The sequence below is a fragment of the Petromyzon marinus genome, chromosome 52, assembly GCF_048934315.1.
Source record: "Petromyzon marinus isolate PM22_M1 ecotype Great Lakes invasive population chromosome 52, UKy_Petmar_22M1.pri1.0, whole genome shotgun sequence".
Lineage (NCBI taxonomy): Eukaryota > Metazoa > Chordata > Hyperoartia > Petromyzontiformes > Petromyzontidae > Petromyzon > Petromyzon marinus.
The window spans coordinates 2,982,468-2,999,064 of record NC_133718.1 but is presented as its reverse complement, the minus strand read 5'-3'; the positions used below and the strand labels follow the sequence as shown (position 1 = coordinate 2,999,064).

At 52.8% G+C, this 16,597-nt stretch overlaps 1 protein-coding gene across 5 annotated transcripts in view; it reads right to left on the bottom strand.

Annotated features, from left to right (window-relative positions):
• Positions 1-16,597, bottom strand: part of LOC116953529 (rho guanine nucleotide exchange factor 18-like) — a 166,045-nt gene that overhangs the window by 49,474 nt on the left and 99,974 nt on the right. The gene's annotated exons all lie outside the window — the stretch shown is intronic.

Here is a 16,597-nt window from a genome sequence, read left to right as displayed (position 1 = left end):
GAGATGAAAACAAGATGGGGAAAAAAAACAAGACAACAATAATCGATTTATTGACTTGCAACCCCCGAATCATGATAAATGTATAACATTTCTCGGTCGGGTGGGGATACATCGTTAAGTACTTTGTCATCATCATCATACACTGCTCAATTCCACAAAACCCACAGAATCCCACACCTGACTATCCATCTCACCTGAACAGGCGAGCCAAGTCACCTGCACCCACGTGCACACAAAGGTGCGACCGATCGAAGAGCCCAAGCCGTCTTGCACGCAGCCGTGTTTTCCGGCCAACACCCACCAATACCGATACCCGCCATTCGCCACTAAGTAACGGTGACATCACCACGCTGCCTGTGCCAGGCCAGGTGCATAAAGTGCACCGACAACCCACCACATGCAAGGGCACGTGCCTATTTGTCTTTCCCCCCCACCACCACCACCACAACTTTATCCCGAATCCACTCACAAGTCACGCAAAGAGGAGCAAACTCTAGACGTTATTAGAGCAGTCCGTGGAAACGCATCTCACGGAGCTACTTCTGAGCTCCCTACTTCGAGTGAATTCTTATCCACATGGGGGGGGCGGGGCCACTTTGCCACCCATCCCGCTAGAGATAAACGTTCGTCTCGTGACGTGGAACTGATATTTTTAATTCTCAGAGATGGAATTTGGTGGCCAAATTCACGGGAGAACCAAATTTATACGATGGGTTTTCTTTATATATATGTGTTTGTATGTAGCCATTCATGACCAGGCTGAAACTATTAACTCGCTACACTTGAGAACCCGGATCAACCCTGGGCCGTTGATTGGATTCGAACCCAGGCTCTCAGTGGTGCTTGGCTCAGCGCTCCGACCTCCGAGCCAGTCAACCACCCTTGCGATGGTTTTACAGTGTAAAAGGTGTCCAAATGTTAACGGAACTCTGACGAAAATGCTGCCCCAGCAATAATCTACTTAAAATTATTGCTTTATAGCCTCACTAAAATGGTTCCAGTCAACAAAGACAAAGATCCCTTGTATAGCCTTAACAGACTGTTGGAGCAAGTGCTGTTAGCGAGCACTTATGAAGGCCAGCACGGCACATTAGGGGGTTGGTGGCCAGCACCACGCCCGGCCGCCTTTGTCTCCCTAGTGGCAATGTTTTTACACGTCGCAACAGGTACTCATTTGAGGCTTAGTTGACGTAGGGGAGGCCCAGGACCGGTTCAGATAATAGTCACTGGTGTTGGCCGTGAGCGAGAATCGAACCCGGATCGCCAGGTTCGTGACACTACCGCTCCCCACACGCACACACACACACACCTCTGCACTGGTCATGTGTGTTCACCCGAGTGATCACACCACCGACACAGTGACATCAAAGACAGCGACAAATGAATGACAACTCTGCGAGCGCGAGGACGATGAATCCACGAAGGGCCACTAATCCACTCAAGATTGTGAGCACTTTAAAAACGGTGGCCACCCCTCCCCCCACATGCTGCCGCCCCGAAGGCTGGAAACCCCCGACAAGCCACGCCCAGTGTGACGCGGCCGATGATAATATCACCAAGCCCCGCCCATCACCTCCAGTCCAGCGGTACGAGTGGTGAGACTATTGCACGGGGTTATTCGGTTAGCTCAGCGACCCAACAGATAGTCGGTAGTGATCGTTAACCGAATAACCAGACAACCATGCTCTACTCCATACTCTAAATGAACAACAAACATCTGTTTCTGGTATTTACAACCGGAAAAAAAAATATTTGCAAGCCTGTGATGAAAAGCAGGGTTCTTATCATCATCTGATGTTATCTTTAGTGTAGTGTTCTCCCAGAACACTGACAAACACCTTTACACCGCATAGCTCAGCGGCACGCTCGAGCAACACATGGCCTCCACCGATTTAAGCCGCTCGCATGCAGCGACCGGGCAATAGTCCGGTGCAGCGATAATTCCGAGTAATGTCCGCGCACTTCGTGAAACGCGCACGCTCCCGCATTCATCCCGCAGCTGCGCTTGTCAGATGGAGCCGCCTGGTTCCACTCGATGCTTGCCCCACTCCGTGTGAAACAGTGACTTAGGAATACAGAGGTCGCCAGTTCGATTCCATCTCGCGGCCCGGTAGTTTAAGCAATGGTTGGAACGTTCCTTAAATCGCCTCCCTGCCACGGTAATTCGGCCGGCGGGGGGTACAGCATGTGTTCTTTTATAATAATGAACTTCTTAAAATGTTTTTTTCTTCATATATAAGGTATCTTAGTTCCATTTGGTGCAGCCCAATTCTTTTAATTAATTAATTCTGGGCCCCTTGAGCTCCTTGGGACCCTAAAAAAAGTTTCTGCTCGGTTTTCTTGCGCCGAGCGCTGCTGCCACTGGACATGGTGAAAAAGTTTGGCGACCGACCAACCAGAAGGGGGAGATGGAGGGGGGGGGGGACCCAACAACAACATGCGGCCAAACTGAATGAGTACAGCGCGGCATCTCCGCCGCTGGTCGTGTGGCGGAGAGGAGGAGGCCGCTTCAGAGACTCAGAGACTCCCTGGGGCAGGGGGGAGGACACTGAGACACCACGGCCACCCCCACGAGCCCAATAACAACCTCCCACCATCGCCACCGCCGATGCCCCCTCTGTCATTTTATTAAACGGCTGACGAAGACGCAAGGTCCACCGGACCGGGCATGGGGTGGCACCCAAGCTAACCTATAAACTATACTTTTTTTATTTTACCAGGTAAGGCTGACCGAGCTGTATAGTTGTTTTCAAGACGCAACCTGGCTATCGCAAATGATAGCTCAACGAAGTGGCTCATCATCACGTGCAAATTGACAGCAGTAGCCAAGTGCTCTCTAAATGCGTCATGTTGATTCTCGATGTGGAGGGGGGGAAAAAAAAAGGACCCGGAGAAAAATCCACGCGACCACGGGGAGAGAGAGAGAGAGAGACACGCAAACTCCTAATATACAGCAGCAGGCGTCAGGGTCGAGATCGAACCCACGAACTCCTGCATATCAGGCGAGGTAGTTAACATCTCACCACCGCGGCGCTAACGGAAATTATAATGGACGTTATGTATTATCTCCATATATATAAAAGGCAAAGTTGTGAATATGTGTGTCTGTTCAAAATGTTTAGCGTACTTCCCGACATGCAACAAACTTGAAATTTGCCATGTGGGTACTTTCCAGACTGTACACCATGCAAACATAAAAATAAACTTTTGGTTTTTTTTTGTGGGGGGGGGGGGAAGCTCAATAATGCATTTATTTTTTTGCACGGCAAGTGAGCTGTGACGTCAAATCTGTCACGTGACCCGCGCATGTGGAAGCGTAACGCATTGTAGTGTCTTGGTTAGCGCGCCGCGCTACGAACCCGGCGACCCGAGTTCGAGTCCCGCTCACCGCCACCACCGGTGACGATTATTTGAACCGGTCCTGGGTCTCCCCTAGGTCGAATCAGCCTCACAACTAGTAACTGCTGTGGTGTGTGAACATCGCCACTGGGGAGACAAAGGCGGCCGGGCGTGGTGGATCCAAGTCCCGGGCGAAGCCGGGTAGTACAGCTAGTATATTTATAAAAGTAAAAGTTAAGGCACAGCCCTGCAATTGCTTGCTCAAGCCACTGCAGGCAGGAAGGGCCTCTACCCGAAGGAGCTCTGGAGAGCACGTCTAGTGTGCTTTGGCCTGCTCTTCCACACTTTACCCGCCGCTATGTGCAGATGCATTTATTTATTTAATGTTGGCACATACTTCCGTGATAAATTTTTACTTTTCCAGTGATGCGATCATTCCTCTCCCTGTTTGTCATATTTTCCCTTGGCTTTTTGTAACTTTCTGTGATTCAGGTCACTCTTGCAAATGAGAATATCCTGGTATTTAGGTCTCACCTGATTAAACTAACTAAAATCAACTGCAGCTGACCTGGGGCCAATTACGATTGTAACTGCAATTTTACAATTGACAACAATGTCCCTGGAAATGTAATTTATTTCGCGTTGTTGTTCTCGTTTGTAATTGTGATTGGCCCAAAGAGTGGCTCATCGGTACCACATAAAGGTGACAAAATGCTAACAATGATTCACCATAATCTTTTCATCTCTAAAGCACAAAACTTGAATGACGGCAAGTAATCGGGCGGTAGCTTTAACACGAACGTAATGACGCTTTATTTAAGGGTATCTCCGCGTGCTTTGTAAGAGAATAACATTTTTGGGAAAAACCCAGATTGCTATGCAACTCATCTCGGGAACACGGAAAGACTCCGCGCCCTTCTGTGCCTACCTCGGATCCTGGCCGGGCACTCGCTGTGTCTGCGCCAAGGTGGTGGAATTCCCTGCCATTGTGAAAGTCGTTTATTCAATAATGTGGATACTAATCTTGATTTGAAGCTTTCGTGACTGCAGGAATCCATGCTCTTTGTGTCGCGATCGAAACGTCGCGATTTATTTCATTTTACTTCTGCCCACGTGACTTTACCAAAAGAACCAAAGAGAATGTGGACACTTTTAGGTCTCGTCTAAAAAAAAACATCTTCCCAAGTCCGTTTATTCTATTTTAGCTTCTGTGTTCTCTCTTGGCCTTCTCTGATCCTTATTCCTCCAAGGCGCCTTCGAGACATTCGTCGAAGGCGCCTTACAAATACATGTGAATTATTCATCGGTGAATGTGAAGCATGCGCGTGAAACAGACGGTCACTAGGATCTAAGCCTTCTGCCTGCGGTGGACTCCAGCAGCATTTTTCACCCCGTGTGGTACCCCAGCATTGGCTCTAACCGCACGCCGTCCGTGGAAGTGTTCTTTCCTCCTTGCAATTAGCACGGTGTCTCTGTAATCTACTCGGCATATTTACCCCGAGCCAAGGGCAAGCGGGTTGGTACACACACACAAAGACCCCCCCCCCCCCCGTATAGTCTTAACAGACTGTTGAGGCGAGTGCTGTTAGCGAGCAGCACCTATGAAGGCCGGCACGGCACACGAGGGGAGTGGGGTGGCCAGCACCACGGCCGGCCGCCTTTGTCTCCCCCAGTGGTGATGTTTACACACCACACCAGGTACTCATTTAAGCCTGAGTCGACCTAGGGGAGACCACGAACTGGTTCAGATAAACGTCACTGGTGCTGGTCGTGAGCGGGTCATCGGGTCCATAGTGCAGTGCACTAACCGCCACACTACCGCTCCCCACTCACACAAAGACAAAGACCGCCCATACGGATCTGCATGCGTGCGAATGAGCACCTATTACGGCCGGCAGCGGCAAACAACTAAGCGGCGTGGTCAGAACCGCACCCGGCTGCCACCTGTCTCCCCCGGTGCCAATCTTTCCGAAAACCTAAGCAGTTCTCAAGCCACACATGTGGGTACACAGACATACGTAACGTACAAACGTAAACATCAGTCCACTGTTGGACGAAGGCCGCACACACGCACGCAGAGTCACGCGTAAATACATTCCGACTTCCATAACAAATGTCTGGGATCGTACCATCGGGGGATCGTGTACCGTGTCTGGCACCGTACCATCGGGGATCGTGCACTATGTCTGGGATCGTACCATCGGGGGATCGTGTACCGTGTCTGGGATCGTACCATCGGGGGATCATGTAACCATGTCTGGGATCGTACCACTTGATCGGATTGGATGTCAGAAACTCAGCAGGTTGGGCCTGGGCAGTACTCGGCGGATGGGCGACGACTATGAATAAAGACCGGTGCTACAGGCCACTGCGATGGGGTTACGTTGTCAGCAAGATGGAAGGGTAGCAAGTATGAACAAATGTAGCCACTTCCGTGCGCTCGTTGAGGAGGCCGCTCTCCTCCCATCTTACAGTGACACGTTAATCTCTCACATTAACATCATGCTAATCTCTCACATTAACATCATGCTAATCTCTCACATTAACATCATGCTAATCTCTCACATTAACATCATGCTAATCTCTCACATTAACATCATGCTAATATCTCACATTAACATCATGCTAATCTCTCACATTAACATCATGCTAATCTCTCACATTAACATCATGCTAATATCTCACATTAACATCACGTTAATCTCTCACATTAACATCATGCTAATATCTCACATTAACATCATGCTAATCTCTCACATTAACATCATGCTAATCTCTCACATTAACATCATGCTAATATCTCACATTAACATCACGTTAATCTCTCACATTAACATCATGCTAATCTCTCACATTAACATCATGCTAATCTCTCACATTAACATCATGCTAATCTCTCACATTAACATCATGCTAATCTCTCACATTAACATCATGCTAATCTCTCACATTAACATCATGCTAATATCTCACATTAACATCATGCTAATCTCTCACGTTAACATAATGCTAATTTCTCACATTCACATCACTAGACCCGGCCACTTCTTTATGACCCTTGAGCTACACCCATTTCAAACCTTTTAAAACAGTCTGCCTCAGCAGCAGACCATGGCTTTCCCACCTGATGACGGACGCTTGTGTTGCGCCCGAAACGTCGTGATTCATTTTATTTTATACCTACGTGACTTTACCGAAAGAGCCACAGAGTATGGACAAATAAGAATAGGTTTTACCCATTCTGGCAATAAAACAGGAGCCGTTCGATGTTCAAACACCAAATAGAGCCCTTTTGTAAGGAATCATGTCTGCATTAACCACACACACTAGCTGAGGTGAACACGCAAACAAAACTTGCTCCGATAAGTATATATGCATTGTCCTTGAAACTGATTGGTCTACACCAGAGACAGCTTTCTTTAGGATGTCAGACCAGAGAACGGCTAAAGGTGAACACAAGTGTTGTACTGTACTTATACGCTGCAACATCTACGCTCCCCCCCCCAAACCTCCGTCTTCACCAACCGGGGCTGGCCAGCGTGCGGTGGTCAAGTACGGTCAAAGATAAACCCCCGTGGCCCGCATGGCGTGCTGCAGACAGAGGTTGTCATCCAGCGGTGGGCCGACTCGAGGGCTCTGCAATGTACAGACACACGTACCCCCCCACCCCCCTGCCGCCACCACCCCCCCCCCCCCCCCCCCCTGTACAGTCGTGTGTATCGGAGCTGGTTTGGCGAGCAGTCCCTGCCCAGGTAGATTTATTGGCACACACCCAACAAGTAACAAAAAGTGAGCATGTTTTTTGCAATAAAAAAATAAATATACAGGTCGCTTCAAAGGGCAGGGTGTGGAGTCTTTGCCTGGCAGTTGGTGGTGATCTCTGTAACACAGCGAGTAAACGAACACACACACAACAACAACAATCGCGGGCGGAGCTGCTGCAGTTGAGTGCAGAGTTGGAATCGCTCGGCTAATTCCCCGGCCGATCAGTTTTACGTGCGGGAGGGAACCGGACAGCCTGGAGCAAACCCCCACACAACCCCTGATCGGTGCCCTACCTTGTCACAGACCAATTCAGACCTTATTCGTCATCCGCCGTACCCTTATATCAACGTTCATCCTACAAAGTCCCATCACAAGGGAGAAACACAAACAAATAGACACTCACCACTAGTACACTCACCACTACATACCTGTCAACCCCGTATCAGTGCCCTACCTTGTTACATACCAATTCAGACGTTATTGGTCACCCCTGTGCCCCTTATAAATGATCAACGTTCATCCTACAACGTCCCATCAGCAGGGATAAAACACAAACAGCCGAAAAATTAGATTTATATTTTTTTGGCCTCTATTGAAACGGCTGTACGCCGTGTGGACCTGAAAACTCAATTTCCCTGCACAAGAATACGGGGTAAACCGCATGGGTTGGCACGGCATGTAGGCAAGAATACGCTCTTCTGCAAGGGTCACAACAGCACCGAGGCGAAATTATATTTATTTAGACGGACCGACTCGGAGTTAACAGGGCTGAAAAGTGATGGATGGTGGTGACAAATAGCGCGACAGGCTTGTAGCAACAGGCTTGTATCGACAGGCTTGTAAAACCGGGCAGAAGTTGTCACAAAACAAAAAGGAGAATTGGGCTTTTGCTCTTCATGGCAAGAGAACGGGAGGTGTCAAGATGTTCAAGCAGAAAAAACGAAAACCTATTGCAAGGCATCAGAAGTGTGCGTTAGCCACACGTACTTGTGGCAATTACAGCAAACAAACATGCTCTGATAATGTATGCGTTGTCTGTGAAACCGATTGGCCTACACCAGAAGAGAGCCTCGTCTCGTTTTTTATCCGTGTTAGAGATAGGGGGGGGGGTTGGCGGGGGGGGTTATGACGTAATATGCGTCACCCGTTGTTATTGTTGACGAGAGCAAATTGTTTACGCGCGGGGAAAAATGTGCATAACATTGGCGTGAGCGGGCGAGCGAGCGAGCGAGCCCTTAGGGGAGTGAGTGAGAAGCAGATTCTCAAGGAGATCGCGGGCAAGCAGCGACCAAATCGACGTCGAATAACGATGGGGAAAAAACCCAACATCGCAACGGAAGGCGAGTTCCACGTAACAACACATGCACACGCCGGACGACACGTGTACAGGGGGCGGACGGCTTCCGTGCGGTATGCAAGAGCGTCAATTGCTGTCGGTCGGTCACACTCGATCTAATTTGTTTTTGAAGGCCCTGTTTCTTCGGGAATTGTCGATGGCTTTTTTTTTAATCAACAATCGCCGTGTGCTCGCTCTCTCTCTCTCGCACGTCTTTGTGCGTCTCGTTTAAAACGATGAAATCCGGGACCCAGTGAATCTGCCCAGAGACACGTGGAGAGAGTTACCCCAACGTATACACCAAGGAATCACGCACACACACACAGACATTTCACACACCAACAAAGACAAAGATCCCCCGTATAGCCTTAACAGACTGTCGAGGTAAGTGCTGTTAAGCGAGCACCTATAAAGGCCGGCACGGCACACGAGGGGTTGGGTAGCCAGCACCACCCCCTGCCGCCTTTGTCTCCCTAGTGACGATGTTTACACACCGCACCAGGTACTCATTTAAGCCTGAGTCGACCTAGGGGAGACCCCGAACTGGTTCAGATAATTGTCCCTGGTGTTGGCCGTGAGCGGGAATCGAACTCGGGTGGCCAGGTTCGTAGCGCAGCGTAGCGCTAACCGCTGCACCACCGCTCCCCACTCTCACACCAACGGGCACGCAAAGACATACGCTGGGTAGAGCTGTGGTTCCCACACTGCAATACGAACTGGTCCTGGGTGCCTCCTCTCACCAACCCACAATGACCGGCGTGGTGAAGTACGGTCAATGAACCCCTCAAACAGCCCCCGAACGAACAAAGCGATGTGAATCAGGAGTTATAGAATACGTAAACGCCCAACCGAACGTGGACCATTGTTGCAACTATCTTTCGCTTAAGAAAGCCTCGGCAAAATCTCATGAACCTGTTTCAGGCGAGTCCTGCTTTTGGATGTTTCAGCCAGACCATTATTGAGCATTTATATTCGCGAGGAAATTTCTCTTTTTGGCCCAGCACTGCGAAGTACACGGTGAGATAACCCGCGTGACCCAACACGGCCTTTCATCCAGCAGTGGAGCGAGTAAGGAGCGCGCATTTTTGTGATTCCCTTTCGTTGCAGAGCGAACGCCGGCTAAACTGGACTGGAACGCGATTAGGGCACGAAAGCAATTCGAGCAGAACAGCTTAAGAGTGACGACAGTGGATCCATACAGTGGTGCACAGAGCACACACACAATGAGGGTTGGCGAGCCATTGTGCAGATCCTGATCTATGCCCCTTCTCCTCTCGCTGACGCGCACGCACACATACACGCACGCACACATACACGCACGCGCACATACACACACGCACACATACACACACAACAACAACAACAACAACCGCCATTCGCCACTAAGTGGCGGTGACGTCACCACGACGCTTGTGCCAGGCTATGTGCACCCTGAGGCCACGTGAAGTGTCGAACGCCCGCTGGCAGGAGGTCACGGGGCAGACCCAGGTGCCACGGGTCGACTGACTGAGATGACTGGCTGATGCACCACCTGTGCCCCCTACTGTGCCAACCTGCTGTGCTTTAGCCACCCGGCGCTCCGCTCGCTGTTGTGAGCGTCGCTCCTCCGCCCTCCGTTGTTGTTGGAGGGCGACTGCCTCCAACTGCCCAGTAGCATCCTTCACGAGCCTCCTCCACAGAGGCCGATCTTGACACCGCTGGTACCAGTCATCGGCAAGTCCACTCAGCTCCACGTCCTCCTGTACCACATCACTCCATCTCTTCTCTAGCCCGTGCCGCGCCCGCTTAGCCCCCTCAATCCGGCCAAACAAAAGCTGTTTCGGCATGCGGTGGCTGGGCATGCGGGCTACATGACCCAGCCATCGCAGCCTTGCCTGCCGGAGGAGCTCACCGATGGGACCCTGCCCAGATCTTTCAAGGATTTGTGAGCTCCTCACACAATCCAGTCTGGTTAAACCCAGGATGGATCGTAGGCAGGTCAGCCTAAATGTTTCTAACCGGCGAAGATGTTCCATTAGGGGGGTCCACGTTTCGCAAGCGTAGAGAAGGGAGGGAATGACCGTGGCCGAGAAGACCTGAAGCTTAGTGCGGAGCGACAGACCAGGTAGCTTCCACACAGCGTTACGCAACCGATGAAAAGATATTGCCGCTCGACTGATTCGGAGTGAGACCTCTGCTGTTAAACTGGAGCCAGTCATAAGCACACTGCCCAGGTATGGGAAACTCTCCACTCTCTCCACAACTGCCCCATCACCGATTGGGAGTTGTGGGGGTGGAGTGTCCGATGGTACAAAATACCCAGGCAGGTGCTTAGTTTTGGTGGGGCTGATGGTAAGGCCCCACCTCTTAGTGGCACGCTCCAGTCTCAGCAGCAGCGTCTCCAACTCCTCCTCTGACTGAGCAGCTATTACCAAGTCATCAGCATACATAACGTGGTTGAGCAATAGGGAGCCATCCCTTGACCGCACCCGGGCATCGATTAGCCTCCCATTATATCTGTACCATATGGAGATTCCCCCGGTACAGCTATTGAAGGCTTCACGAACTACGTGGTCAAAATAGATGTTAAATAATGTGGGAGCCAGAGGACATCCCTGTCGCACCCCAAGGTGTACAGGGAATGGCTCTGACTCCCGGCCACGTAGTTTTACCCGGGCCCGCTCACCATCATGAAGGTCCTTAATGATCGTGAGCAGAGGGTCAGGTACTCCAAAAGCACGAAGAACGACCCAGAGCCCAGGCCTACTGATGGTATCATAGGCCTTGACCAGGTCAATAAAGCAGAGATGTAGGTCTTGTTGGAATTCCCTACACCTCTGCTGTAGCAGACGGACAGAAAATATGGCATCTGTGCAGGACCGCCCTTTCCTGAAACCGCATTGGGGCTCCGCAAGCCTCTCCTCAGCGTGCCTGGCAAGGCGATGCTGAATAATCCTTGCCAGGACCTTTCCCGGCACACTGAGGAGTGAGATGCCCCTGTAGTTGTTACAGTCTGTGCGGTCCCCCTTCTTAAAAAGGGGGACCACCAGGGCATCCTTCCAATCCTGCGGAACCCGTCCAGTGGTCCAGACTGTTGTTATGATGTCATATAGGGCAGTCTGTGCACAAACGCCACCCTCCCTCAGCATTTCGCTTGGGAGATCATCTCTGCCCGCTGCCTTTCCTGGTCTCAGACTCCGGATCGCCTTCAATACTTCCTCAGCAGATGGCACCTCAGCCAGCCACTCACAGGGGGTGACGTCATCCAATATTTGAGGCACCGCAGCCTCAGCAGGGTCATCCTCACTTTGTGCCACGATGTTTTCCTGGCTGTCGGATTTTCCCTCCCCCAGGACCTCACAGAAATGCTCAGCAAATCTGCGAACCTGTTCCTGGGGGTCGGAAATTGGATCACCGTTTTTTCCCCTAATGATGGTAATAGGTGTGGCGCTGCAGGTTACTTTTTTGATGGAGTTAAATAGCGATTTGTGATCACGGGCCACTGAGGCAGACTCCATCTCCTCAGCAACCCGCGACCACCACCCATCCTTGCAGCGCCTCACGGCTCTCCGAACCTCCGAGCGAAGGCTGCGGTAAGCCTCCTCATTCTCTGACGTGGGATTCTGTAGCCGATGGCAGTGGGCCTGTCGCTTTTTCTCAACCATCCTGAACAACTCCTCTGTCATCCAGGGTGTCTGGGGAGGTCTGGACCGCGTACCCAAAGCAGCCATTGCAGCTGCCTGAGTCACAGTCCTAAACCTCGCCCATTTTCCCTCGACACCAGGAGGAGTCGGGGACGATGCCAATCCCAGCCGCAAGCGATGATGAAATTCTCGCTTGCAACTTTCATCAGATAACTGAGACCAGGCCACTTTAGGTTGGAATGGGGTCCTGGGTGTACACCCACCACCGGAGTGGAAGAATGGCAGGCGCATCTTACAGATGACTAGTCGATGGTCAGAGGGCAGATCAGCTCCACGGTAGGTCCTGGTGTCAAGGACATGGGCTCGCATTCGCTGGTCCGTCACTATGTAGTCCAGCAGATGTTCTTGCTTGGACCCGGCATGCATCCATGATGTTGTGTGGATGCGCCGATGCCGGAACAGCGTGTTGGTAATTACAAGCCCATGGGCTGCACAAAAATCTAGCAGCCTCCTACCATTGTTATTGAGCTGATCTGGCCCATGCCCTCCAATCACTCCAGACCAGGTGCCAGTATCATGACCAACTCGGGCATTGAAGTCACCCAACATGATGACTCTATCCCGAGGGGCCACTTTAGCCAGCACCTGTGACAGGAGGTCATAGAAGGCATCTGACTCATCGGCTTTGCCTGCATCCCTCCACGGATGTTCATCTTCGGTGGGGGCATAAGTAACCACGACCACCATTCCTCGCCTCCGGTTGATGGGAAGGCGAGCCCAAAGTAGCCTGGGGCTTACAGCTTCCCACACCTCACCGCCACGCTCCCACGCCCCCTTCATTCTTTTGTTCAAAAGAAGACCCACACCCTGTTGTTTGGCAGTCTGCTGCCCCGAGTAGAGGACTGTCCACCCCTCATGGTGGCAGGAGCCAGAGCCGGTCCACCGGACCTCCTGAATGCCGCATAGATCCAGGCGGTACCGGTCCAGCTCCCGACAGAGGAGTGGCAGCCTCTCCTCTGCAGTGAGCGTTCGAACATTCCACGTGGCCACCCGTAGTGGCTTTTCGTTGTTTCTGGAGTAGCCCCGAGGGTAGGTATTCAATCTCCTGGCTCCGCCAATTGGGGTTTGGCCAGGAGACGTCATAGACGCCTGGCCCCCCGGGGCCTCCGGCACAAGCTTAGTTGTTACATATTTCACTTTAATTCGTGGTTTTGTGGTAATTAATTGAAGGTGGAGGGGTTACCAGCCCCTCGCACCCGTCCAGAGCCCCCGTTTAGCCCCTGTGGTGGACACATATGCCATGAGGGGAGGAGCCAATCAAAATTGGAACTCCCCCCACAGCACTGTCCACGACAGAGTTGCCCGTCCGGCACCGCGAGGAGGTAGGGGGTTGTTTTGCCGGGTACATACACATACACACACGCACACATACACACACGCGCACAGACACACACGCGCTGTGGCCGGTCCTGCAAATCAAGAGACGTTTAAAGAAGGGCCGCTCACGACAAAGAGGCAAACGTCCCCAGACGATCTCGCTCTCCCCTGTCGCCTCCCTCGCTGCTGTGCTTCCTCGCTCGTCCATCTGGGCTTGACAATATTCAACTGTGGGCCCGCCCCCCCACCACCCGCTCAGAGTCCCACACCGACAATCGGCAACGGCAGCGGCATCACCGGTGGTGGCGGCAGCCGGAGCCCGCGCCGGCGTCGCCCCCGCATTCCACGTACGGCTTACAAACGAGAAAATAAATAAGGGCAGCCAGGACGAATGACGGAGCGCGAGCGAGTGGCCGGGCGGCGCCCCCCCCCCCCCCCACTCGCCGTTGCCCCAGACCGACACTTACCCCCAGCGCGCACGACGAGAGATGGAGAGAGATGGAGAGAGATGGAGAGAGACGTCGGGAACGGTCAGGCCCCCCCTCCGCCCCGCCGACCCCGTCCTCAACGTCGAAAAATAAGAAAATAGAAAATCCCAAACTCGCGAAGGCAGGCGAGCAGGCGCTCACCGCGGCGCGGCCACGGAACCGGAGACCACAGCGGCCGCCGCCGCCGCCACCACCACCACAAAGCCTCGTTCCCCTCTCGCTTGAGCTGTCCTCGTTTTTTTTTCAGCCTCAGCTCTGCCTCTCTTGTTGGCCTAGTCCCCTCTTCCTCTCTCGGCTCTCTCTCTCTCTCCCCCCCCGCCGTTCTTCCCTCCGCCCCGTAGGCTCAATTGCCTCTCACTGGCCAAGGTACACGACCAACACCCAACCAGAACATACCTCCATATCGTCAGGGGCAAGCTTGCTCCTCCCATTTCTCACCCACCGGCACCCGGCCCTACTCTCTCCCTCCCACCGCCGCCGCCGCCGCCGCCCCCCCACTGCCGCAAGTGAATCTGGGAGGCAGCAAGCGATTAGCATAGCCAAAGATACTCTCGGTGGGCCCTCCTCCGTGTGCCACAACCGTGGCTGCACAGCAGGGGCCTGGCGGTTTCTTTGTGCTCTCCAATCGCCACGTGTACTCCGCCCGTACTTTGCAGGCTGAGTTTTATTGAAGAGATAGCTTTCAAGGTGGGAGGTGGGGGGGGGGCAGAGGGAGGAACGAATAGCGCTCGCACGCCGGGTTTGTAACGAGAGTCGGCGTCGCTCCCGAAACCCTGGCACACGCCGGGGATGATGTCTCGTCTCGGTCTGGCAAAATCGGCGGGGGGAAAAAACCGGAAACAACGAGGTCCCTTCCCGTGCAATTGCCACGGCCCAAACGTTTCGCGGGGGCCGCGATTTCACGGGGGCCGCATTTGATTACTGACGGCTCCTCTCGACGCGTGTCGTGAGGAGCGGAACCACGGCGCGCCGCGTCCCAGAGAGACGCGAGAAAGGAAAACGCCGAGCGGGCGGGCGATGCCGCACGGCCACAGTTAAGCTTACCGTCAAGTGATTTGACATTGGAAATCTTTGCGCCAAGCATTTTGAAGACAGAGAAAAAAAAAGAAAAGTCTCCTCTGCCTACGACCGTCCCTGCGCCTCTGTTTCTCAAGTAAAAATGCCAACCTCTGCCTGAACACCGTAAGATAAAACAATTTCCCCATAACGAAGGTAGCGATAAAGTTTGGCGAGATACAATGGACCTGCACACTCGAGGCCCGCCGCCGCGTTACTGTATCACTCCACGCTCGGTATCACTCGGTATCACTCGGTACCACTCCACTCAGCCACGCAGCTCAAGAGAACAGTTCGTCGTCGGCCGCTCAGTAACCGCGCTATAACGGTGTGTGTGCTCCACGCTATAACGGTGTGTGTGCTACACGTTATAACGGTGTGTGTGCTCCACGCCATAACGGTGTGTGCTACACGTTATAACGGTGTGTGTGCTCCACGCTATAACGGTGTGTGCGCTCCACGCTATAACGGTGTGTGCTCCACGTTATAACGGTGTGTGCTCCACGCCATAACGGTGTGTGCTACACGTTATAACGGTGTGTGTGCTCCACGCCATAACGGTGTGTGCTACACGTTATAACGGTGTGTGTGCTCCACGCTATAACGGTGTGCGCTCCACGCTATAACGGTGTGTGCTCCACGCCATAACGGTGTGTGCGCTCCACGCCATAACGGTGTGTGCGCTCCACGCCATAACGGTGTGTGTGCTCCACGCCATAACGGTGTGTGTGCTCCACGCCATAACGGTGTGTGTGCTCCACGCCATAACGGTGTGTGCGCTCCACGCCATAACGGTGTGTGCTCCACGCTATAACGGTGTGTGCGCTCCACGCCATAACGGTGTGTGCGCTCCACGCTATAACGGTGTGTGCGCTCCACGCTATAACGGTGTGTGTGCTCCACGCCATAACGGTGTGTGTGCTCCACGCCATAACGGTGTGTGCTCCACGCTATAACGGTGTGTGCGCTCCACGCTATAACGGTGTGTGCGCTCCACGTTATAACGGTGTGTGTGCTCCACGCCATAACGGTGTGTGCGCTCCACGCCATAACGGTGTGTGCGCTCCACACTATAACGGTGTGTGCGCTACACGCCATAACGGTGTGTGCGCTCGGCGTTATAACGGTGTGTGCGCTCCACACTATAACGGTGTGTGCGCTACACGCCATAACGGTGTGTGCGCTCGGCGTTATAACGGTGTGTGCGCTCCACACTATAACGGTGTGTGCGCTACACGCCATAACGGTGTGTGCGCTCGGCGTTATAACGGTGTGTGCGCTCCACACTATAACGGTGTGTGCGCTACACGCCATAACGGTGTGTGCGCTCGGCGTTATAACGGTGCGCGCGTTTCGTGTTGTGCGAGAAGCGTTCCGTAACAACTGCGTCATCACGGAAGCACGTTATAGTGTGAACACCGCGCGTTAAGCGAGGACCCACCGTACAACTTCGCGCCAAACTAGGACCCAGGTCAGAAGGAAGGGGTTTTCCATTGCCTATGGACACCTGGCAGTTCACCAGCGTCGATTCAACACGAGCCTCACTCTGCTGGACGAGACACTGTGTGCCAAAAACCAGACCACAGTTTGCTTGTAAGGAACCGATGCTGCTG